The sequence below is a fragment of the Triticum urartu genome, chromosome 4A (genome assembly GCF_056163025.1).
Source record: "Triticum urartu cultivar PI428250 chromosome 4A, HENAU_Tu73, whole genome shotgun sequence".
NCBI lineage: Eukaryota > Viridiplantae > Streptophyta > Magnoliopsida > Poales > Poaceae > Triticum > Triticum urartu.
Window position 1 is genome coordinate 71,730,321 of NC_141876.1, and position 26,149 is coordinate 71,756,469.

Consider the following 26,149-nt stretch of genomic DNA (forward strand, 5'->3'; position numbering starts at 1 on the left):
TGTTCATGATGTCGCAGAAGAAATCAAAGAAGGGCGGGCAGAGCCTGCAATAGAAGAACAATGCGAAGAAGGGGTACCCATTCGGAGCCTTCTTCCAAGCGGCGGCGGGGAGAACCTTTGTGCGCGGATGCGCGCGCGTCTCCGCCGACCAGAACAGATAGTAGTTCTCCCTCAGCTCCTTCGCGCCGAGCTTGGGGGGAAAACGGACCGCTCCTTCCGCAGCGCCGCGAGCCGCTGCGCCTCGGTCGTCTTCACGGTCTTCCCCTTGTCAGCTTTTGGAGCCATGGCGGAAGTAGTGGAGGAGGTCGACGGTGTTGGTGGTGCTAGTGGCGATTGGGGGGCGGAGCGCTTCTCTCTCTCTCAGCTTTGGGGAGGCAAGGGAGCGGCCGAGATTTCTGAGATTGGGAACGGCAACGGGCGAGTGGGCCAACTGCCCCTGTTTCCCCTGCTTATAAAGGGGGAGGGGGCGGACGTTCCGCATTTCCGAATAAAGAAACCCCCACGACCTCTCCCACGACGCCGCATTCAATGCGTGCCGTTCGGGGAGGGCGCGGTGGATACGGAGTGAGATACGGCGTAACCTAGGCCGCGCGTGCCCGTGCCCTGTTTTGGGCCTGGCCCAACAGCGCTCGGCACCGTGTATGGCCCAGGCCCGGGGGCTCCTGTCAGTGTACTAGAGTAGGGGTACCCTAGTATCCCGAACTTGTGCACGGGCAGTCGCAGCGTCCCGCGGCAAGGCTTGCCGGGTGACCGCCAAGATCCTCTGTGGTTCCTTTGGAGCCATTCAAGAACAAAGTGTCCAAGCCAAGAAGACAAGACCCCAGCAAGAGGAGCTTGCCGGGAAGGCTAACAAAAGAATCCCAAGACCCCGGCAAGAGGAGCTTGCCGGGAAGGCCACTCAAGGCATTTCAAGGAACTTGCCGCAGCGCACCACGCGTTCCGGCAAGACCCGGTGAGCGACAAGCTCCCGGACGCGACAAGACAATGACCGCGGCAAGGCGCTTGCCGCGGCAAGCCACCTCTCCGCGCCCGCGCTCCAGCACATCCACCAACGTGTCGCTCTGGGCCCTTCCAGGCGTACGTGGCGGAAGGCTGTGCAGCTAGGGACGTGCGGTGGCAAGCGGCGCTGACAAGATCGCCATCGTGGCGAACGGTGGCGTCCCTGGCAGTCCCTTTTCGCACTGTTTAGGTGACACAGACGGGCATTTAAGGCCCTTGTCCCCTGCCGTCAGGGTTAGGTATGATACACTGTAGAAGGTAGCTGTGCCTACCACAGCACCTTTCCATTTTTGCCCTTTACCTCCGTTGCCACCTGTTGGTAGCCCCTTGAGCATATAAAAGGAGGCCCGTGTGCAATGTAGAGGGGGGGTTAGCCAGTTCGAACACTCACGCTCGGTCTTGCTAGCCGCTGGTGTGTACTGTAGCACTCCGCGCTCCCGAGCTAGAAATCAATACAAAACCACAAAGCAGGAGTAGGGTTTTACGCATCCGTGCGGCCCGAACCTGGGTAAATCGCTCGCGTGCTTCGCCTCGATTTGCTCTTTGCACGATCTCTGCCCCCGCCGAACCGAAAGGGACCCGGCCCGCCGGTCCCATAGGTGCCCGTGGATCAGCACCCCGGCATACGGTATCCGGGAGTTACACGATCTCATGGTCTAAGATACTTGACATTGGAAAACTCTAGCAAACGAACTATACGATCTTGTGCTATGTTTAGGATTGGGTCTTGTCCATCACATCATTCTCCTAATGATGTGATCTCGTTATCAATGACATCCAATGTCCATAGTCAGGAAACCATGACTATCTGTTGATCAACGAGCTAGTCACCTAGAGGCTTACTAGGGACATGTTGGTGTCTATTATTCACACATGTATTACGATTTCCGGATAACACAATTATAGCATGAATAAAGACAATTATCATGAATAAGGAAATATAATAATAATGCTTTTATTATTGCCTCTAGGGCATATTTCCAACAGTCTCCCACTTGCACTAGAGTCAATAATCTAGTTACATTGTGATGAATTGAACACCCATGGAATTCTGGTGTTGATCATGTTTTGCTCTAGGGAGAGGTTTAGTCAACGGATCTGCTACATTTAGGTCCGTATGTACTTTACAAATATCTATGTCTCCATCTTGAACATTTTCACGAATGGAGTTGAAGCGACGCTTGATGTGCCTGGTCTTCTTGTGAAACCTGGGCTCCTTGGCAAGTGCAATAGCTCCAGTGTTGTCACAGAAGAGTTTGATTGGCTCCGACGCATTGGGTATGACTCCTAGGTCGGTGATGAACTCCTTCACCCAAATTGCTTCATGCGCTGCCTCCGAGGCTGCCATGTACTCCGCTTCACATGTAGATCCTGCCACGACGCTCTGCTTGCAACTGCACCAGCTTACTGCCCCACCATTCAAAATATACACGTATCCGGTTTGTGACTTAGAGTCATCCAGATCTGTGTCGAAGCTAGCATCGACGTGACCTTTTACGACGAGCTCTTCGTCACCTCCATAAACGAGAAACATTTCCTTAGTCCTTTTCAGGTACTTCAGGATATTCTTGACCGCTGTCCAGTGTTCCTTGCCGGGATTACTTTGGTACCTTCCTACCAAACTTACGGCAAGGTTTACATCAGGTCTGGTACACAACATGGCATACATAATAGACCCTATGGTTGAGGCATAGGGGATGACACTCATCTCTTCTATATCTTCTGCCGTGTTCGGACATTGAGCTGAGCTCAATTTCACACCTTGCAATACATGCAAGAACCCCTTCTTAGACCGATCCATATTGAACTTCTTCAATATCTTGTCAAGGTATGTGCTTTGTGAAAGACCTATGAGGCGTCTTGATCTATCTCTGTAGATCTTGATGCCTAATATATAAGCAGCTTCTCCAAGGTCCTTCATTGAAAAACTCTTATTCAAGTAGGCCTTAATGCTGTCCAAAAGCTCTATATAATTTCCCATCAAAAGTATGTCATCTACATATAATATGAGAAATGCTACAGAGCTCCCACTCACTTTCTTGTAAACGCAGGCTTCTCCATAAGTCTGCATAAACCCAAATGCTTTGATCATCTCATCAAAGTGAATGTTCCAACTCCGAGATGCTTGCACCAGCCCATAAATCGAGCGTTGGAGCTTGCACACCTTGTCAGCATATTTAGGATCGACAAAACCTTCCGGATGCATCATATACAATTCTTCCTTAAGGAAACCATTAAGGAATGCCGTTTTGATGTCCATTTGCCATATCTCATAATCGTAGAATGCGGCAATTGCTAACATGATTCGGACGGACTTTAGCTTCGCTACCGGTGAGAAAGTCTCATCGTAGTCAACCCCTTGAACTTGTCGATAACCCTTAGCGACAAGCCGAGCTTTATAGATGGTCACATTACCATCCGCGTCTGTCTTCTTCTTAAAGATCCATTTATTTTCTATGGCTCGCCGCTCTACGGGCAAGTCAGTCAAAGTCCATACTTCGTTTTCATACATGGATCCTATCTCGGATTTCATGGCTTCCAGCCATTTGTCGGAATCCGAGCCCGCCATCGCTTCTTCATAGTTCGAAGGTTCACCATTGTCTAACAACATGATTTCCAAGACAGGGTTGCCGTACCAATCTGGTGCGGAACGTGTCCTTGTGGACCTTCGAATTTCAGTAGGAGCTTGATCAGAAGTATCCTGATCATCATCATTAACTTCCTCTCTAGTCGGTGCAGGCACCTCAGGAACATTTTCTTGAGTTGCGCCATTTTCCGGTTCAAGAGGTAATACTTCATCAAGTTCTACTTTCCTCCCACTTACTTCTTTCGAGAGAAACTCCTTCTCTAGAAAGGATCCATTCTTGGCAACAAAGATCTTGCCTTCGGATCTGAGGTAGAAGGTATACCCAATAGTTTCTTTAGTGTATCCTATGAAGACACATTTTTCCGACTTGGGTTCGAGCTTTTCAGGTTGAAGTTTCTTGACATAAGCATCGCATCCCCAAACTTTTAGAAACGACAGCTTAGGTTTCTTCCCAAACCATAATTCATACGGTGTCGTCTCAACGGATTTCGATGGAGCCCTATTTAAAGTGAATGCGGCAGTCTCTAAAGCATAGCCCCAAAAAGATAGCGGTAAATCGGTAAGAGACATCATAGATCGCACCATATCTAATAGAGTGCGATTACGATGTTCGGACACACCATTACGCTGAGGTGTTCCAGGCGGCGTGAGTTGTGAAACTATTCCACATTTTCTTAAGTGTGTGCCAAACTCGTGACTCAAGTATTCTCCTCCACGATCTGATCGCAGGAACTTGATTTTCCTGTCACGTTGATTCTCAACCTCACTTTGAAATTCCTTGAACTTTTCAAAGGTCTCAGACTTGTGTTTCATTAAGTAGACATACCCATATCTACTCAAGTCATCAGTGAGGGTGAGAACATAACGATAGCCATCGCGAGCCTCAACACTCATTGGACCGCACACATCAGTATGTATGATTTCCAATAAGTTGGTTGCTCGCTCCATTGTTCCTGAGAACGGAGTCTTGGTCATTTTACCCATGAGGCATGGTTCGCACGTGTCAAATGATTCATAATCAAGAGACTCTAAAAGTCCATCAGCATGGAGCTTCTTCATGCGTTTGACACCTATGTGACCAAGGCGGCAGTGCCACAAGTATGTGGGACTATCATTATCAATCTTACATCTTTTGGTACTCACACTATGAACATGTGTAGCATTACGCTCGAGATTCATTAAGAATAAACCATTCACCATCGGAGCATGACCATAAAACATATCTCTCATATAAATAGAACAAGCATTATTCTCGGATTTAAATGAGTAGCCATCTCGAATTAAACGAGATCCTGATACAATGTTCATGCTCAAAGCTGGCACTAAATAACAATTATTAAGGTTTAAAACTAATCCTGAAGGTAAATGTAGAGGTAGCGTGCCGACGGCGATCACATTGACCTTGGAACCATTCCCGACGCGCATCGTCACCTCGTCCTTCGCCAGTCTCCGCTTATTCCGCAGCTCCTGTTTTGAGTTACAAATGTGAGCAACCGCACCGGTATCAAATACCCAGGAGCTACTACGAGTACTGGTAAGGTACACATCAATTACATGTATATCACATATACCTTTCGTTTTGCCGGCCTTCTTGTCCGCTAAGTATTTGGGGCAGTTCCGCTTCCAGTGACCACTTTCCTTGCAATAAAAGCACTCGGTCTCGGGCTTGGGTCCATTCTTTGGCCTCTTCCCGGCAGCTTGCTTGCCGGGTGCGGCAACTCCCTTGCCGTCCTTCTTGAAAGCTTTTTTTCCCTTGCCCTTCTTGAACTTAGTGGTTTTATTCACCATCAACACTTGATGTTCCTTTTTGACTTCTACCTCTGCTGATTTCAGCATTGCAAATACTTCAGGAATGGTCTTTTCCATCCCCTGCATATTGAAGTTCATCACAAAGCTCTTGTAGCTCGGTGGAAGCGACTGAAGGATTCTGTCAATGACCGCGTCATCCGGGAGATTAACTCCTAGCTGAGTCAAGCGGTTATGCAACCCAGACATAGTGAGTATGTGCTCACTGACAGAACTGTTTTCCTCCATCTTACAGCTGAAGAACTTGTCAGAGACTTGATATCTCTCGACTCGGGCATGAGCTTGGAAAACCATTTTCAGCTCTTCGAACATCTCATATGCTCCGTGTCTCTCAAAACGCTTTTGGAGCCCCGCCTCTAAGCTGTAAAGCATGCCGCACTGAATGAGGGAGTAGTCATCGGTACGTGCCTGCCAAGCGTTCATAACGTCTTGTTCTGCAGGGAGAACGGGTGCGTCACCTAGCGGTGCTTGTAGGACATAATCTTTCTTGGCAGCTATGAGGATGATCCTCAGGTTCCGGACCCAGTCCGTGTAGTTGCTGCCATCGTCTTTCAGCTTGGTTTTCTCTAGGAACATGTTGAAGTTGAGGACTACGTTGGCCATTTGATCTACAAGACATATTGTAAAAAATTTAGACTAAGTTCATGATAATTAAGTTCATCTAATCAAATTATTCAATGAACTCCCACTTAGATAGACATCCCTCCAGTAATCTAAGTATAACATGATCCGAGTTAAATAGGCCGTGTCCGCTCATCACGTGAGACGGACTAGTCAACATCGGTGAACATCTTCATGTTGATCGTATCTTCTATACAACTCATGCTCGACCTTTCGGTCTTTTGTGTTCCGAGGCCATGTCTGTAGATGCTAGGCTCGTCAAGTCAACCTAAGTGTTTGCATGTGTAAATCTGTCTTACACCCGTTGTATGTGAACGTTAGAATCTAACACCCGATCATCACGTGGTGCTTCGAAACAATGAACTGTCGCAACGGTGCACAGTTAGGGGGAACACTTTCTTGAAATTATTATGAGGGATCATCTTATTTACTACCGTCGTTCTAAGTAAACAAGATGCAGAAACATGATAAACATCAGATGCAATCAAACAATAATAGTGACATGATATGGCCAATATCACATAGCTCCTTTGATCTCCATCTTGGGGCTCCATGATCATCTTGTCACCGGCATGACACCATGATCTCCATCATCATGATCTCCATCATCGTGTGTCCATGAAGTTGCTCACCAAATATTACTTCTACTACTACGGCTAACGCGTTTAGCAATAAAGTAAAGTAATTTACATGGTGTTTCTCAATGACACGCAGGTCATACAAAAAATAAAGACAAATCCTATGGCTCCTGCCGGTTGTCATACTCATCGACATGCAAGTCGTGATTCTTATTACAATAGCATGAACATCTCATACATCACATATATATCATTCATCATTCATCACAACTTTGGCCATATCACATCACAGAACACTTGCTGCAAAAACAAGTTAGACGTCCTCTAATTGTTGTTGCAAGTTTTACGTGGCTGCAAAAGGGTTCTAGCAAGAACGTTTTCTTACCTACGTGAAAGCCACAACGTGATTTGTCAACTTCTATTTACCCTTCATAAGGACCCTTTTCATCGAATCCGCTCCAACTAAAGTGGGAGAGACAGACACCCGCTAGCCACCTTATGCAACTTGTGCATGTTAGTCGGTGGAACCGGTCTCATGTAAGCGTACGTGTAAGGTTGGTCCGGGCCGCTTCATCCCACAATACCGTTGAAGCAAGATAAGACTAGTAGCGGCAAGAAAGTTGACAACATCAACGCCCACAACAAATTGTGTTCTACTCGTGCAAGAGAACTACGCATAGACCTAGCTCATGATGCCACTGTTGGGGAATGTTGCAGAAAACAAAAATTTTCCTACGGTTTCACCAAGATCCATCTAGGAGTTCATCTAGCAATGAGTGATCGGATTGCATCTACATACCTTTGTAGATCACGCACAGAAGCGTTCAAAGAATGGGGATGAGGAAGGCGTACTCGACGTGATCCAAATCACCGGAGATCCTAGCGCCGAACGGACGGCACCTCCGTGTTCAACACACGTACGGTCAGCGTGACGTCTCCTCCTTCTTGATCCAGCAAGGGGAAGGAGAGGTTGAGGAAGATGGCTCCAGCAGCAGCACGACGGCGTGGTGGTGGTGGAGCTGCAGTACTCCGTCAGGGCTTCGCCAAGCTCTACGGAGGAGGAGGAGGTGTTGGAGAGGGAGAGGGAGGCGCCAGGGCTTAGGTGTGGCTGCCCTCCCTTCCCCCCACTATATATAGGGCCAAGGGAGAGGGGGGGCGTAGCCTTGGCCCTTCCTCCAAGGAAGGGTGCGGCCAGGGAGGAGTCCATCCTCCCCAAGGCACCTAGGAGGTGCCTTCCCCCTTTAGGACTCTTCCTTTCCCTCATCTCTTGGCGCATGGGCCTCTTGGGGCTGGTGCCCTTGGCCCATATAGGCCAAGGCGCACACCCCTACAGCCCATGTGGCCCCCCGGGGCAGGTGGACCCCCTTGGTGGACCCCCGGACCCCTTTCGGCACTCCCGGTACAATACCGATAATGCGCGAAACCTTTCCGGTGACCAAAACAAGACTTCCCATATATAATTCTATACCTCCGGACCATTCCGGAACTCCTCGTGACGTCCGGGATCTCATCCGGGACTCCGAACAACATTCGGGTTACTGCATATACATATCCCTACAACCCTAGCGTCACCGAACCTTAAGTGTGTAGACCCTACGGGTTCGGGAGACATGTAGACATGACCGAGATCGCTCTCTGGTCAATAACCAACAGCGGGATCTGGATACCCATGTTGGCTCCCACATGCTCCTCGATGATCTCATCGGATGAACCACGATGTCGAGGATTCAAGCAACCCCATATACAATTCCCTTCGTCAATCGGTATGTTACTTGCCCGAGATTCGATCGTCGGTATCCCAATACCTCGTTCAATCTCGTTACCGGCAAGTCACTTTACTCGTACCGTAATGCATGATCCCGTGACCAGACACTTGGTCACTTTGAGCTCATTATGATGATGCATTACCGAGTGGGCCCAGTGATACCTCTCCGTCACACGGAGTGACAAATCCCAGTCTTGATCCGTGTCAACCCAACAGACACTTTTGGAGATACCCGTAGTATACCTTTATAGTCACCCAGTTACGTTGTGACGTTTGGTACACCCAAAGCACTCCTACGGTATCCGGGAGTTACACGATCTCATGGTCTAAGGAAAAGATACTTGACATTGGAAAACTCTAGCAAACGAACTATATGATCTTGTGCTATGTTTAGGATTGGGTCTTGTCCATCACATCATTCTCCTAATGATGTGATCTCGTTATCAATGACATCCAATGTCCATAGTCAGGAAACCATGACTATATGTTGATCAACGAGCTAGTCACCTAGAGGCTTACTAGGGACATGTTGGTGTCTATTATTCACACATGTATTACGATTTCCGGATAACACAATTATAGCATGAATAAAGACAATTATCATGAATAAGGAAATATAATAATAATGCTTTTATTATTGCCTCTAGGGCATATTTCCAACATGTTCTGCCCAATACAAACCATCAAATCTGAAGAGGCTTCTAATAGCAAGAAAATGTGCAATCGGTGTGGTGTATATGTCATTCATGTATGAAAATTTACAGTCGGTGTTGTGTATATGTTATTCATCTACATGTATTATTTGTGTCAATTTTTTTCTATATATGATGAGATGATTGCTACTTCAAAGAAGGTATAGTACATGACAGCTTGATGTGCATGCAAGAATGAGAAAATGGTTTGAATCAAAAATATTGATCAGTATGAATTAAAAACAATGATAAGTTTGAAAAATAAAAGATGGTTAGGTTTTGGTATTCTGTGACGTTGATGTCCAAGAAAATGTCCAAGTTCTGCCACTGATCTGTCCAGATGGGACAAGGAGGTCAGTCAAGCAGGCGCATCTCAAGTGTCATGTCAGTGCGCCGCCCACCCGTCCCCATGCCTCTCCGCCGCATGTCGTGCTGTGCCGGCTTGCCATCAACCACCGTTGTGGCTCAGCCCTGTAGTACTTCCATGATCACCACACACACCTTCCTTCTATCGTTGTCCTCGCCCTGCTCTCTTGCATATTAGCATTGTAAAAACACAGCAAGTTCACAATTAAAAAAGTTGTAAAGTTCAACATGACGTCCCAGATAAGTTTGAGAAAAAAGCTCAAACAAAATAAAACCCAATGAAAAATCAAATGGTAAAAGTTCAAGTCGCAAAACAAGAGAAGTCCAAAACATCTTTCAAGAAAATTGAGTTAAGAAACAAACACACGAAATTATTTCCTTTTGAAAAAAATTCATCCAGTTCAATGATATAAACCATGCAAGTTCAGGGACTATGATACCCAAAAAACAGAGTGAAGTCTAGTATGTGAAAACATGCTCAGTACAAACCCATACGAACATCTTTTTTAAATTTAACTTCATAATTTTATTTTTCCTACATATAGAAAGAACTTGGTTTTTCTTTAAACTCTCCAATTTATTAAATTTTAACTTCTAGAGTTAATATTTTCTAAGTGAAGCTTTGTTTTCTTCGTGGTATATAAACATCTCACTACTCTGTTATTCTAATTTGAATTTATTGGTCTATTTTTTAGTAACTGAATGAATTCGAGTTTTGTAATAAACATCGAACCGTTCCGTTTTCTAAATTTGAACTTCTAGTTTTTTATAAAAACAGGAAAAATTCATTTTTTGAGCTAGTTAGTTATTTTATAAAAATAGGAAACCGTGACGGAATATTCTGTTACTAGTGGCGTAGAATAACATACTTCCACCCGCCATCAGCCACCTTCAAGGGCCACCTAGTCACCTTCACCGCAGCCACGAGCGACGCTCCTCCTCCCATGGATGCGGTCGCCGCCCTGCGCCTCCTGCTGGCGACGAGCCCAGTCCTCCTACCTTCTTCCAGCGATGCGCGTCGTTCAATGCCACCACCACTGCCAGTTCAATGCTGCCCCGACAAATCCTGTGCATCAACCCCCTAGCTGACTTTGCTTCTCTCAACTTCAAAAAGGGTTCAGTTCAAAAGTTTGAACAAGAAAAAGAGGTTCATTTCAGAACTTGTGTGTGGTGTCTGTACTGCCGCTAACCTTGTTTTGCTTCTTTACAAAGCCTCTAGGAATATTAGTACTGAATTTTTTCTGTCAGTTCCAGCCGGCAAGTGGCCCTGCACAACAACATGCAGCAGTTCTACAGGGGAGTGCGGGTCAGTACCATGCCGACAAGTCAGGCAGACGTCCTTTGCTATCAAATCCGGTTCAAAATCCGGCTCAAGGTAAATTTGTCTTTCACAAAGTTTTGAAGTTTTTAAATCTGGTTTAAAGTTCCGGATTCAAAAAGATTTAAATCTCTTGCAAGTTCGAGTTCTCAGAAAAAATAAAGGTTGCCAAAAGAACTTGCTGCCATGATGCGCGGTTCAAACTTGGATATCCTGCCTTACGGCTTATCTTATTATGATCACTTGGGGGCTTCCTCCTCATCAAGCATAGCTATCAATACCCTCTTGATCGGCGCAATGCCAAAATTTATATGGTCACTTGGGGGCTTCCTGTTCAAACATAGGTCGTATTCGAACCAAAGAGAACATAGCAGTCGATACCCTTTTGATTGGCAAACTGCCGAACCTACTTGGGGGCTTCTTGATCGTATCCGAATCATAGCTCAACCCCTTTGGGAATCGATGTGGATCGTATTCGAATTAGCATCGTTAAACAACTCTCAAGGTCATTTGGGGGCTTCCTGTTCAAACATAGGTCGTATTCAAATCAAAGAGAACATAGTTGTCGATACCCTCTTGATCGGCATCGCCAAAGCCACTGGGGGCTATATGATTGTATTCGAATCTTAGCTTAACCCCTTTGGAACGGTTTACTGATCATATTCGAATCAGAAGCCTCAAAAAGTTTTATTCTGTCTCTGGTAAAGTTTATTGCAGCCACAATTACTTAACTTGAGACCTTTTTGGGATTATATCTCATATATATAAGTGTTTTATGCTTAACCCGACTTGACTTTTGACTATAAGTCGCCAGTTTATGACAATCATCATCTATGTGGAAGCATTGGCTTCTAAGGATTGGGTTATCACCCTACTGCACAGGTTATGTAAGCCGGCAGTACAAATTCAATATCACAGTAGTTATATGTGAGATATTATGACCCGCCCTGGTTTTGACGCTAAGTCGCCAGGGCATATGTTGTTTAAACTCTCTGCGGGATTTGCAGAAATATGACATGTAAATGATTAAGTTCAAGCTCATTACCAAAGTTGATGCTTCAAAATGATTATCCGTTCTGGATTTTTCTCAAAAGGCTATAAGCCGCCGGGTCATGAAAATTCCGGTTTACAATGAAGGCGTATTGAATCGTCATCGGCCAAGAGCCGCCGGGTATTTAAACTCCGGATTTACTTGTCAATAGATAAGGTATTTGAATTCTTTAAATAGCCAACATGGCTGGATTTTCAATGATGATATTGAATGATTGAGGTTTTCATACCGGATTATATTATTCAAATTTTGAATAGCCAACATGGCTGGATTTCTATTATGATTATCAAGAACCAGTATTATGATTGCAATTTTCAAAGTCGCTTTAGCGCCACAGCTATTATCTTTATCAATGGGCATGATTTATTTTACAATGGGGGAAATAGTCCTGAGTCGCTGCAGGCTTACGACCCGACACTTGGGGGCTACATTATTCAAGTTGAGGTTACATCAAATATGCAAGTCTCATGTCGCTGCAAGCATGCACCATGACACTTGGGGGCTAATGCAAAGTCATTTTGATTGGCCTTATTGAAGACCCGACTCATCCCATTGTAATGAGCTGGCCCTTGGGGGCTACCAATTGCTCCTGTTAAAATTCAAGATACACAAGCCTTATTCCATTATATATTGAAGGATCCACTGCTCAGTTGGTAAAGCATAAAGCTCTTAACCTTGTGGACGTGGGTTCAAGCCCCAGGATGGGGGTTACATCATATGATATTATTTTCAATGAAAAGTCCCAGCTTAGTGGGTTCAATGACGCAATGGTGAGGTCTGGCCTTTCCCCTTCCTCTTTTTATGTAGCCTCCGAGTCGAAGTTCACCTCCATGTGCTGCTCCACTCATAGCTCCCAGCCTACCCTCGAGCAAGTTTGTACCGTGCACGAGATCAGTTCAACCTGTGCACTTGGTACATTTGTGGGAATGTCTGAGCAAAAAAGAGAAACCATATATTATTTTGTGCAACAGTTCGACCTCGATGCTTGTGGCAGTCCCACAAGGACGAGTGTGGTCTATGGTCGAGCAGTTGGTTCCCAAGCAAGTTCCTGGCTGAAGGTGGGCTTCCATGTTGAGGTGTGGGACGCAATGTACATGGAGATCCTGATGGAGTACGATGATGGCAATGTGGAGCAGGTGGACCTCATGGAGTTTGGCTGGGCTGGGGACGGTCGGCGGTGGACGCGGGTGCATGAGTTGTTGGGCTCCATCCGCCGCTCGACCACCACTTACTCCCACTCTGTTCACTGGTTTTGTTTTCATTGTCACGCCTGTTCCTCGTCGACCTGTAGCAGCAGGAGACACGAGATCACCTCCGGCACTGCTAGTCACATGAAGGTCGCCAAAATGGTATATTCTCCATAAAAATAGGTCTTTGCTTATATGTATTCTCTATTGTTGAATTATAGCACAAACATTTGCTGAAATGGGGTGCTCAGGACGTCTACTTTAATTCCTAAAACACAAACTAGGTGCTCTCAGTTTCAGTACGTGAACAATCATCAGCTCATGAAAAAATACATATAACATGCCTTATTGTGTGGGATTTGGGGGCTGCCTAGTCTGGCTAGAGTTTTCAAGTATAACAAGTGTGATAGTGGCAATTTTCAAAAACTTTTATAGTTCAAGTACATAACAAAACATAAGTCCACTCTGTAAAAACAACAGTATACATTGAAAGTTCAGTTTTGCTATATGCGTAATGCAGATGTGTTCTTTTGTGGTGAGGATTTCGGCACTAAACTATGCAAACAATTTAAAAGTACTCAAGTCCAACTTGCAAACCCGTAGCAGTCCTATAGTGCAACATGCATCAAATTCACAAACAGTAAACCTGACTTGAAGCAAATTCGCATCTGGTTGTTTATTTTCTAACTCATCGTTTCTAATATAAGCCAATGCTTCTATTCTAATCTAGTTGTTTATTTTGTAGCTCACGTTTTCTAATATAATGTTAAAAAGTCCACTAGATGAAAAAATCGTTGTGTTAGCTAGATAAGTACGAGTGCTCATTAGTAAGACAAAAGTAGCAGTACTGATCATTACGACTTACACAAATACTAGTACTGATCAGTACTATATAGAACCAAGCTTCACTATGGATATTACTGACCATAGGAATATATTAGAATAATTTAATGTTTTTGTAGCTCACCTCTAATTTGTTTCAATCTACTGTTGTTTTCTCTCACTATTTTGTTTCTCTCTGTACTGCAGCGCGAGAGAGGTTTGGACGGACACTGATCACTAGCACACTATGACGTCCCGATCACTAGCACGAAGGACACCAACAGGTTGAGGATGAAGTACATGACGTAGACAATGAGGACGATCGAAACATGGAATCCGTACACATAGCACTAATTGCAAATTCAATTTTTTTGTCTGATGATTTGATTGCTACTTCTTAAAGAAAGTGTACATAACAGTTAGATGTTTCTGCAAGAAAGGAAAATTTGTTTGAATTAAAAACATTGATCAGTATGAATAAAAAACAATGATCAGTTCGATAGTGCTCTCTCATGCCTATTTTGGTTGATGCCATGAATAGTGAAAAAATTGTAGGGGAATGTTTAATTATTACTAGCATGTAAGTTAAAAAAATAAAACAGAGTCAGTTTGTCTATGAAATTTGAGGAAGTCCATCAATGGAACCGAGGAAACTATGCTCAAACAAAAAACACAACACATTTATTTGGGTAAAAAATTATTTTAGTTCAGCTACACAAACCATGCAGGTTCGATAATGATGATACCATAAGTTTGGACAAGGAAACAAATATGAATTTAAAACCAAAAACTTTCACTTCTATAAGTTCAAGTGCTCATCCATACGCGGTAATTCAAGTTGGTAAAAGTTCAAGTCGCAAAACAAAAGAAGTCCAGAACATCATTGCAAGAAATGTGAGTTAAAAAACAAACAAAAGATTTTTCTTTTATAAAAAATGTCATCAGTTTAACGATACAAACGATGCAAGTTCGGGGACGATGATATCGTAAACCGTTGAAAGGCATGTCATGCTGCTGGCAGACGCCCTTGGCTGAGTACCACTTCCCCTCCTACTTGCTCATGAGCGGCCACGTTACACCCCAGGAGAGGACGGCGCCGAAGAGGAGGGAGAGGTTGACGAGGTGCAAGCAGATCATCCCGGTGCCAACATACGTTAGGCTGAAGTCGAATAAAAATCTGGCCACGGAATCATTGAGGATTTAAAACGGTGAACTCTCTCATGCATTTTCATTTTTCAACCACCAAAACTTAAAAATTGTTTAGCAAGAAAAAAAAGTAATATAGGCGTTACGTTTACTTCCAGGCTTTTAGCCCGAAGGTGGGAAACTGGAGGAAGCCGCAGACACCGCCGTCGGTGTAGAACTACTAGAAGAAGCTCCAGAAGAAGCTGATCCCAAAGTACTTGAGGAATCCCACGGACCTGCTGCCTGTTGCGGTAAAGGTTGAAAGAAATTCTGAATCAGTCCGGACCATCCATTTCTAAAGCATTTTTACACAGTTAAAACACGATTTGATTCATCGTAGCTGGGAATAAGAAGATGTCCTTTTCACGCAAAGGAAAAGAAAAATAAAAAGGGTCGGACCTTGCATTCTTATCTTCTTGAGGTGTGTGGAACCCGTTTATGAGGATGGCAGTGGCAGTCCCACTTGGATAGATTAGCTTGTAGTTGATCATTAGTACCTGAAAGTGTTTAGTTTCACCACCAAATCGTCAATTAAATTGAAGACCGATTGCGACTACGAAATCAATTGTAAATATCTTTCTCATCAAGAACAAAAAAAATACAGACTAGCTAGGTTCAGTAAGTGACCGCAACCCTGGTGCTATGGTCTTGCGAGCAATGCCAAAGTTTCAGTTATTCTGATAGTACATCAGCGACCCAGGAAAATCGGGAAGCGCGGCTCACCATGGACATAGAGAGATCAGAGAAGGGCGCTGGAGCATGGAAATGGAATTAAGCCCATAGTTTTAATTTCTTTGTGTCCTTATAAATACAACAAATCAACAAATCATGGCGATACCTAATCGAATTCAACAAATGAACAAATCAATCAAGGGGCGGTTGACCATTGGCCATCTCTCCTTCTTTTACAGCAAAAGCCTCAGCTTCTTGGTGGGGAGAGGGATCTGCACCTCCTCCTCCTCGTCCCACCTCTTCACCCCTGCGTTCTCCGGCATCGACAGCAGGTTCAGGTCGAAGTTCCTCAGCACAGCAGAGGACGCCGACACGGAGACGGACATGGACATGGAAACGGAGGTGTCGTCCCAGTAGTGCCAGTGCTTGTGCCCACCGAGCACCTGGCCGGTCGTGAAGCCCCGCTCACATACGGTGCACTGATGCAGGCCACCGCTACTCTCGCCCGAGGACGTCGCCGCGCTCGCCTCTGACCCACCGCCCGTGGACGCCTGCGCGGCAATGCAGCGCTCTCTAGTGGGCGGTGGCTGGACTTGTGCACGTCGATCGCCTGGTACGACGCAAACTCCTTCCCACAGACCGCGCAGCTGAACCGCGGCTCCTAAGCCCAGGTAGGGGACGGGTTCCACGCGCTCGCCTGCTGCTCCTTGCTGGTGGTGGCAAGCGCGGTGAGGCAGATGGTGAGGTAGTCATCATTGTTGAGCGCCGGCGTGGTGGTGGGAACCAGGGAAAGGGAGAGGGAGAGGTCGGTCTAGTCCGCCACCATCCCACAGACCGTCACCTGCTCGCGCCACGGTGGCACGCGCTCCGCCGCCCGCGAGGCCGCCGTGCCGGACATGGAGTCGGCACCCACGAAGGCCCTCAGGGCGAGCAGCTAGAGCTCCTCAACGATGACGGCAACTGTGGCGACTGCGCTGCGGGGATGAAAACACCATGAGTTCGGTAATATAGGTCCAAACCGAGAGCATCGGTTCATAAAGAAGACGATCAGTTCGACAAAAATGAGAGCATCAGTTCAACCCCTCGAATTCGTCAGTTCAAGAAGGGTAACAGAATAATATTCTGTTGCGCATAACAGAATAGCCCAGATGTATATATATATAGGACTACATAATATATGGTAGAATTGAAACTCGATGATTAACAATCGAACCAAAAAGATTAAACAAGACAAAGAAATACAAATAATAATAATAAGGGGTACAAAAGAATATGAAATCAATAGTTTGCTTCATCCATTCCCCCATATGTGTAGAAACTCCTATTGTTGCAGGTCGCCAATGAAAATATGTCTTCATCTTATTTTTCTATAGCATGAAATAAAATTGATATAAAAATGCATCGATTTGGGTTTCATCCATACATGCACACATTTTTTTAGTTCTAAATTACTCCGCAGTTAATTGTTCAAAGACATCAGTTTATAAATCAACACATACAGCATGTCATCAGTTCAAACTTCCAATACATCTTCTACTATTGTTGTTTGCCTCTCTCAGTCCAAGAAATCAGTAAATTACTCACTGATTAGTGGCTGAGGCGATGAGCAGCACCTGTGTTTCTCGGCTTTGGAGGGGCAACAAGTCTTTGGTGTAGCGGAGAAAAGGCCAGCATCGGGCGACCAAGTGGAGGACGGGAATCACTGTCGCTAGTGCAAGCACGGATCAGCTAGTAGGTGGAGCGGCCGCCGCCGGCGATCTGCAGCAGACCAACACTGGTTGATTCATTGCACAGGGGCATGGGAGATCGCGAGAGAGGCGGCACGCATGCGCGAGTGAGGGGCTGGGGAGGGTCGCGGCCCTAGGGCTGAAGCTGTAGCGGGCGCTGCACAGGTAGTTACTTCGCGTTTTTCTTCAATCGGGGCCCCCACAATTTTGGGGGCCCTGTGCGGTCGACCACTTTGGCCCCCCTCATCGACGGGCCTGTTTGTGAGTAGTTATGTTTGTTCCTGAGGACATGGGAGAAGTCTTGCTATTAGTAGTCATGTGAATTTGGTATTCGTTCGATATTTTGATGAGATGTATGTTGTCATCCCTCTAGTGGTGTCATGTGAATGTCGACTACATGACACTTCACCATTGTTTGGGCCTAGAGGGAGGCATTGGGAAGTAATAAGTAGATGATGGGTTGCTAGAGTGACAGAAGCTTAAACCCTAGTTTATGCGTTGCTTCATAAGGGGCTGATTTGGATCCATATGTTTCATGCTATGGTTAGGTTTACCTTAATACTTCTATTGTAGTTGCGGATGCTTGCAATGGGGGTTAATCATAAGTGGGATGCTTGTCCAAGTAAGGATAGAACCCAAGCACCAGTCCACCCACATATCAAATTATCAAAGTACCGAACGCGAATCATATGAACGTGATGAAAACTAGCTTGACGATAATTCCCATGTGTCCTCGGGAGCGTTTTCCTTCATATAAGAGTTTGTCGAGGCTTGTCCTTTGCTACAAAAAGGATTGGGCCATCTTGCTGCACCTTATTTACTTTTATTACTTGCTACTCGTTACAAATTACCTTATCACAAAACTATCTGTTATCGATAATTTCAGTGCTTGCAGAGAATACCTTACTGAAAACTGCTTATCATTTCCTTCTGCTCCTCGTTGGGTTCGACACTCTTACTTATCGAAAAGCTATGATAGATCCCCTACACTTGTGGGTCATCAATGGTCCTTGAGTAATTTGACGCCCTCGATGCCAATGACGTGCTTCTTCTTCGTGAATGTGTGCAAGTTCCTCATGCCAGCATGACCTAGTCATCGATGCCATAACCAGCCTTCTGAAGCTTTTGCCAGTAGACACATGGCAGGTTGTGGTCTTGGTGAGAAATCAACAATATACAAGTCTCCTCTCCTAAAGCCTTTGAAGACTTTGGAATTGTCAGCTTCCATGATCACAACACAACAATACTTGCCAAAGACAACAACCATATCAAGATCACAAAGCATTGATACAGACATGAGGTTGAATCCTAAGGACTCGACAAGCATGACTTTGTCCATGTGTCGATCCTTTGAGATTGCAACCCTACCTAAACCCAATACCTTGCTTTTGCCTTTGTCAGCGGAGGTGATATGCTTCAGATGCGATGGAGGTAAAGCAGTGTCCATTAATAGGTTCTTGTCACCGGTCATGTGATTTGTACATCCACTGTCGAGGACCCACTCAGTAGCTTTGGGTTGATCATCCTGTAGATGAATTAGTGCATCTTACGAACTCATATACTTCATCAGTGAAGAATATGACATCAAATTCATGAGATCAATTTCATCAAACAATACAACAGATGTAGCAGTATGAGGACGTGAGAAATGAAAATTCATTTCTTCATGATTAGCTTGCATCCTTTCAAGCATATTCAGGTCTCCAGCAAATTCTTCAGATGTTTAAGTTCGTTTAGAGACATGTCCCTGCATAAGAGATTAGTTCTTTTTCTTCAACACCCACATCTGGAGGGGTGGCAAAGAGTTCATCATTCTGCGAGCTCCATAAGAGAAAGGTGGCGTAGATGCCAGTCCACTTTGTTTCACAGAAAAGGGGTTAGAGTAAGCATATAAATAAGTAGAGAAATTCTTTGAGGACTTATGAACATAATGATTTGAAGAATAATGCACATATTCATAGCCCTTAGGCTTTCCCTGCGGAACAGAAGTGTTAGCACGATGATGTTCATATGAGGATCTGGATCCATACGAGGAATTTGATCCCTATGAGGAATTTGGTCCATATGATGACTTGGATCCATATGAGGACTTGGATCCATATGAAGACTTTGGTCTATATGAAGAATTTGATCTGGGGTTCTGCTACCTCTTGAGCATCCGTTGGTTTTCCCTTGAAGAGGAAAGGGTGATGCAGCAAAGTAGCATAAGTATATCCCTCAGTTTTTGAGAACCAAGGCATCAATCTAGTAGGAGATAACACGCAAGTCACCTAGTACCTGCACAAACAATCAAGAACCTTGCAAGCAACGCAATAAAGGGGTTGTCAATCCCTTCACGGTCACTCGCAAAAGTGAGATATGATAAAGATAGTAAGATAAATATTTTTGGTGTTTTTGTTGTATAGATTGGAAAGTAAAGATTACAAAATAGTAAACGAGATGCGATGTAAATAAAAAGAGATGCAATATAATAAGAAAGAGACCCGGGGGCCATAGGTTTCACTAGTGGCTTCTCTCATGAAAGCATGTATTACAGTGGATGAACAAATTACTGTCGAGCAATTGATAGAAGAGCGCATAGTTATGAGAATATCTAGGCAAAGATTATGAATATAGGCATCACGTCTGTGTTAAGTAGACCGAAATGATTCTGCATCTACTACTATTACTCCACACATCGACCGCTATCTAGCATGCATCTAGAGTATTAAGTTCATAAGAACAGAGTAATGCATTAAGCAAGATGCACTACTAGGAAAAGGGCTATAGATAGGATTGATACTAATGGCGCACCATGGAAGCAGTGCGCCACTACTATATACTAATGGCGCACCGGTTGGTGACGCGCCATTAGTGTGGAAGACACTAATGGCGCACCAGAAATAGGGTGCGCCACTAGTATTAAATTATTATTTTTTCCATTTTTCCATACATACTAATGGCGCATCAGGTCGAAGTGCGCCATTACTAGTTCTAAGTAGTAATGGCGCACCAAGCAGACAGTGCGCCATTACTGTAAAAAAATTTATTCTTTTTTTGCAAAACTACTAATGGCGCATCGTTTCACAGTGCGCCATTACTAGTTTAAACTAGTAATGGCGCACTATTACCCGGTGCGCCATTAGTATATATATTTATTTATTTTTACTTTTTTGCAAAACTACTAATGGCGCACCACCTGCAGGTGCGCCATTAGTAACCAGGGTTACTAATGGCGCATTTGCTGGTGGTGCGCCATTAGTAACCTGGGACCCCAACAAGATATTTTGGACAGCCCCACACCTACCCACTCACTTTCCCCACTTCATTCCCTCCACATCCTTCTCCAAGCTTTCGGCCATCTCCTCCTCCTCACCTCATTTCCACCATAGATTCATCAAAATTAAGTGGTGAAATTACCTTTTTTTGATAGGTAAGTAAGTGGAAAGCTATCTTCATGATGTAGATCTACTTTTTTTCTCCCTAGCTCGCTCCAACAATGTGCACATGCACTTTTTGTGGCCTAGCTAGATCTATGTATGTTTGTGGTGTTGCATGTGTTTGTGGTGTTGCATATATGTTTGTGTTTGAAGGTACCGGTATTTGAAATGCGATAGTTGCCAATATTTTGCCGGAATGTTTTGATTCATTTCCGTTTCGGCGAGAATTTTGGCACTATGCATTCTTTTTGGTCCTATTTTTAGGGAAGGTCATGCCAAATTTTTTCTTGGTTCTAAAATATTGTTTTCCTCTACCCCGCAGGCGACCATGGTCCGCACGATGGCTGAAGGCATCGTGAATAGGTTTTTGAGCTCCGCGAAGGCCAAGATGCTTCAAAAGAACGAGACGGAGATAAGATGTCCGTGTCGAAGATGCAAGCTGAAGAGCCTTATTGCGGACCCGGATTCCGGGCAGGTGCGGGACCACCTGCTCTTGCGTGGTTTCATGGATGGCTATCGGTGGCAAGGTGATGAAGATGACTATGAAGTCGTCCATGGGGGCTGGGCAAGAAATGAGGAAGGGCAACAAGACAGTACCACCGCGGCGAGGGCGGGCGAGAAGACGAAGAATCTCCAGGACATGATCACGACGGTGATGCTGTACACAGTCATCATGTAGAAGATGTCGTACATGATGATGAGGAAGATCAAGACGAAGGGCATGATCATGAAGATGAAGATGCCGGAGCAGACGACGATGGAGGCTGGGTGCAGGACCCTCATATTCAAGAGCTGCTTCTCAAGCAGACGGATAACGCAAGAGCTGCCGCCCGAGAGAAAGCCAAGCTAGATCAACTGGAGATAGACGCGGTTACTCCATTGTATGAAGGATGCAGGCCCGAGGATACCCGCCTGAAAGTAACGCTCATGGCTCTGGAGATGAAGGTAAAACACAAAATGACCGACGCATGCTTCGACGAGAACATGTCATTCTGGCACGAACGTCTTCCCAAGGGGAACAAGTGCCCGACCAGTTTTGAGGAGGCGAAGAAAATCGTGTGTCCTCTGGATTTACCGCACGTGAAATACCATGTGTGCATGAACAATTGTATCATTTATCGGGACAAGCACGCGGAGTCTACCATATGTCCGGTGTGCGGCGTCACTCGATACAAGAAGAGGAAGAAAGCTCCTCGAAAATCGGTGTGGTACTTTTCGATCACTCCTCATCTGCAGCGGTATTTCGCGGACCCTAAGGTAGCAAAGCTCCTGCGTTGGCACGCAGATAGGGAGGAGAAGAAGCGGGAAGATGACGGAAATGATCCGGAGATAAATAAAAAAGACAAGATGCTGAGTCACCCTAAGGATGCGAGCCAGTGGCAAGCGTTGAACTTCGAATACCCAGAATTTGGGAAGGATCCAAGGAACATCGTGCTGGGCGCGAGTACCGATGGAGTCAATCCGTTTGGCAGCCAGAGAAGCACACATGGCACCTGGCCTGTGTTTGTGTGGATGTACAACCTTCCCCCTGGTTGTGCATGAAGAGGAAGTACATTCACATGAGTATGCTAATTGAAGGGCCGAAACAACCAGGGAACGACATCAATCTGTATCTGGGGCTGCTGAAGGAGGAGCTAGACACGTTGTGGAAAACGCCAGCCAATACGTGGGACGCCGCAGAGAAAGAATATTTCCCTATGAGAGCCGCACTGCTCACGACGGTGCACGACTATCTCGGTTACGAATATCTCGTGGGGCGGGTAGTCCACGGATTTTCTGGATGCGTAAGGTGCATGGATGACACAACGTATCGCCAGCTAGATAGAGATCCCGGGTCTTCGAAAACCGTGTTCATGGGACATCGAAGGTGGCTTCGCGACGATGACCCGTGGAGGAAACGCAAGGATCTGTTCGATGGTGAAACCGAACCCCGAAAACGCCCATGTACGAGGAGCGGCGAGGAAATAGACGAGTTGTTGAAAAATTGGAAAGACTGCCCACTGCCGGGAAAGAAGCAAAAGGCGCCAGAGCCGGGAAAGAAGCGAAAGGCGCCAGAGCCGCTGCTGAAGGTATGGAAAACGAGGTCTGTTTTCTGGGACTTGCCGTACTGGAAGATCCACCGTGTGCCTCACAGCCTTGATGTCATGCATATCACGAAGAACGTGTGCAAGAGTCTGCTAGGTACCCTGCTCAACATGCCAGAGAGGACCAAAGATGGGCCGAAAGCAAGGGCAGACTTGAAGTCAATGGGCATCAGATAGGAGCTTCACGCTAATGATGATGATGATGATGATGATGATGATGATGATGAGGCGAAGCAGGACACAGAAAGTCGTCGCAAAGGCAAAAAGGCCAAGAAGACCGGAAATGACTACCCTCCCGCGTGCTTCACTCTAAGTCAGGAGGAGATCGAGCAGTTTTTCACCTGCCTCCTAGGAGTAAAACTTCCTTACGGTTACGCGGGGAAGATAAGCAGATACCTAGACCCAGCGAAGCAGAAGTTCAGCAGGATGAAGTCTCACGACTGTCACGTGCTGATGACGCAGATACTTCCAGTTGCAATCCGTGGGATCATGGACGTGCACGTCCGTGAAACGCTATTTGGCCTATGCAACTTTTTTTACGTCATCTCTCGGAAGTCGATTGGCGTGAGGCAACTCAGAAGGCTACAGGAAGAGATCATGGTGATACTATGCGAGCTTGAGATGTACTTCCCGCCCGCATTCTTCGATGTTATGGTGCATCTGCTGGTCCATATCGTGGAGGATATCATCCAACTCGGGCCGACGTTCCTGCACAGCATGATGCCGTTCGAAAGGATGAATGGTGTCATCAAAGGATACATTCGCAACATGTCACGTCCAGAGGGAAGTATAGCCAGGGGCTTTCTGACCGAAGAGTGCATCTCCTACTGCATGAATTATCTAGGCATCGAGAACCCCGTTGGTCTGCCCGTCAACAGGCACCTCGGCAGGCTCGCCGGATGGGGTCACCGTGAGGGTCGCCGCGAAATGCATGTCGACTTCGAGGGTCGACTCGTCGACTTTGAAAGAGCAAACCTAGTCGCGCTGCAACACATAGACGTGGTCGATCCTTGGGTGGTAGAGCACAAAACCTTTATTGAGAAGACGTACAATGACCGAGGCCAACAGAGGGCGGACGGAGATATACTCAAAGAGCAAAACTCATGTTTCACGCGTTGGTTCAAGCAGAAGCTTCTGTCGTACCCTTTACATGAAGATTCTTCCGCGGAAGAACAACTCATATTCGCCTTGTCACAGGGCGCCGAGCATAACCTGATGACCTATGAGGCGTACGATATCAACGGCTACACATTCTACACCGAGGACAAGGACATGAAGAGCGATGGTTATCAGAACTCCGGGGTAACGATGGAATCCTACACCGGTAACGACAAGGACAGATACTACGGAAGGATCGAGGAGATCTGGGAGCTGAGTTACGCTGGAGAGAAGGTCCCGATGTTCCGTGTCATATGGGCCAAGAGTGTCCTAAAAGAAGACCGGTATTTCACCACCATGGTTATACCCGAAGACAAATCCAAGACCGCGGGCGCAAACGTCACCGCGAAAAATGAGCCATGGGTACTGGCTTCCCAAGTGGACCAATGCTTCTTCATTACCGACCCGTCAAAGCCCAGTCGTGTTGTCGTGAGGAGAGGCAAAAGGAAGATCATCGGAATGGATGGAGTAGCCAATGAGCAAGACTTTGACAAGTACGACGACCCGAAGATCGAACATGACGACAACGATGAAGTAGCAGCACACACCACAAGAAGAAGCAGGACCACCCTACCTAAAGGACGTCCGTTCCACAGAAGAACTCCATTTGCGAAAGAGAAGGGCAAGAAGATTGTGAACAGATAGCTAGCTAAGATTGATTGTATTTAAATCGTAGTCTTCATTTCTCGATTGTATTTCATGGGCACTTTTTGATATCATGAATATTTTTAAATTTCATGAGCACTTTTTGAATTCATGAGGACACTTGATCTCGATCCCCCTCCATCTCGATCTCGATTCCCCCTCCATCTCGATCTCGATCCCCCTCCATCTCGATCCCACCGGCACCCTCCCCCGCTAGCTCCACCGCCGCCGATGACCCACCGCAACCCTCCCCCGATCCACCGCCGCCGACGAGCACCCGGCCCCCCGCACCCTCCCCCGCTCCACCGCCGCCAATGGGCACCCCCCGCACCCTCCCCCGCTCCACCGCCGCCGCCGATGATATTTTCAAGTAACAAATTTGAACATATTTTTTAAAAAATTATTACTGTTTTTATAAAAAAATATTACTGTTATGATTTAAACAAGTTTGAACATATTTAAACACAAATAAATATCAAAAACAGCATTTAAATGCATAAAAAAATATTGGGGAGCCTGGGAATCAAACCCAGGACCTCGTGGTGTGTGTGCTGCGTGCTGACCAGTCGGGCTAGTGGGTGGGTTCTGTTGTAGATAGGGTTAGGCTGTAGATATGGTTAGTGGGCTAGATTAAAACAAAATTCTAATGGCGCACCGAGGGGAGGTGCGCCATTAGAATAGTCGTACTTATGGCGCACCGAGGGGAGGTGCGCCATTAGAACCCTCCCCCCACTCCACCTACTGCCCTCGCCAGACACTTCGTCCTTCCTATCCCTCCATCGCGCCGCTCCCTCCCTCGTCCCTACCTCCACCTCGCCGCCGCCGCTGCCCCGACCCACGGCGCCGCAGCCGCCCACGCGCCCCCGCCGTCTCCCTCTCCCCTTCCTCCCCCTCGAGCACCGCCTCCCCCTACGTGCGCCGCCTCCCGACCCACGACGCCGACGCCACGCCTCCTCATCGCGCACGGGGCGCTCTTCCTCGCGCTCTCCTCACCAACCACGACGCCGGCCACCTGCTCCATCGTCTCCGGCAGAGGTTACTCCACCTAGCTGCAGCACTTGTGCACTTGGCGGCTAGGGTTTGCCTCTAGCCCCTCCCCTCCCCCATCAACGAGAGGAGCATCCGGTGCCCCCGCCCTCGAGTTTGTCGACGACGCTGTCCTCCAGCCGCTACCGTCGCTGCCGCCGTCCTCCCGCCCAGGTACCTCTCCTCCTTCCTCCTTCCTCCCTCTCCTGTGTTCCTAGGTTCCTAGGTTCAGATTTGTGCACTGTAGATGATGTTCCACTGTGAACTTACTGATGATGACAGATTTGTGAACTTACTGATGATGACAGGAGATTTGTGCACAAACTACAGTGCACAAATCTCCATGATGGATTAGGTAATGTTCCACTGTGTAGTAAGTTCCATAGATTGTATAATGCTAACACCAGTTTTAATATTACTGCAGCAGAGGTGATTGGGGGT

The 26,149-nt window shown here is 46.3% G+C and overlaps 1 pseudogene; it reads right to left on the reverse strand.

Moving 5' to 3' along the window:
* Window positions 1–15,882: 15,882 nt before the first annotated feature.
* On the reverse strand, window positions 15,883–25,703 carry LOC125554614 (zinc finger protein 36 pseudogene; annotated as a pseudogene).
* Between the last annotated feature and the right edge of the window lie 446 nt (window positions 25,704–26,149).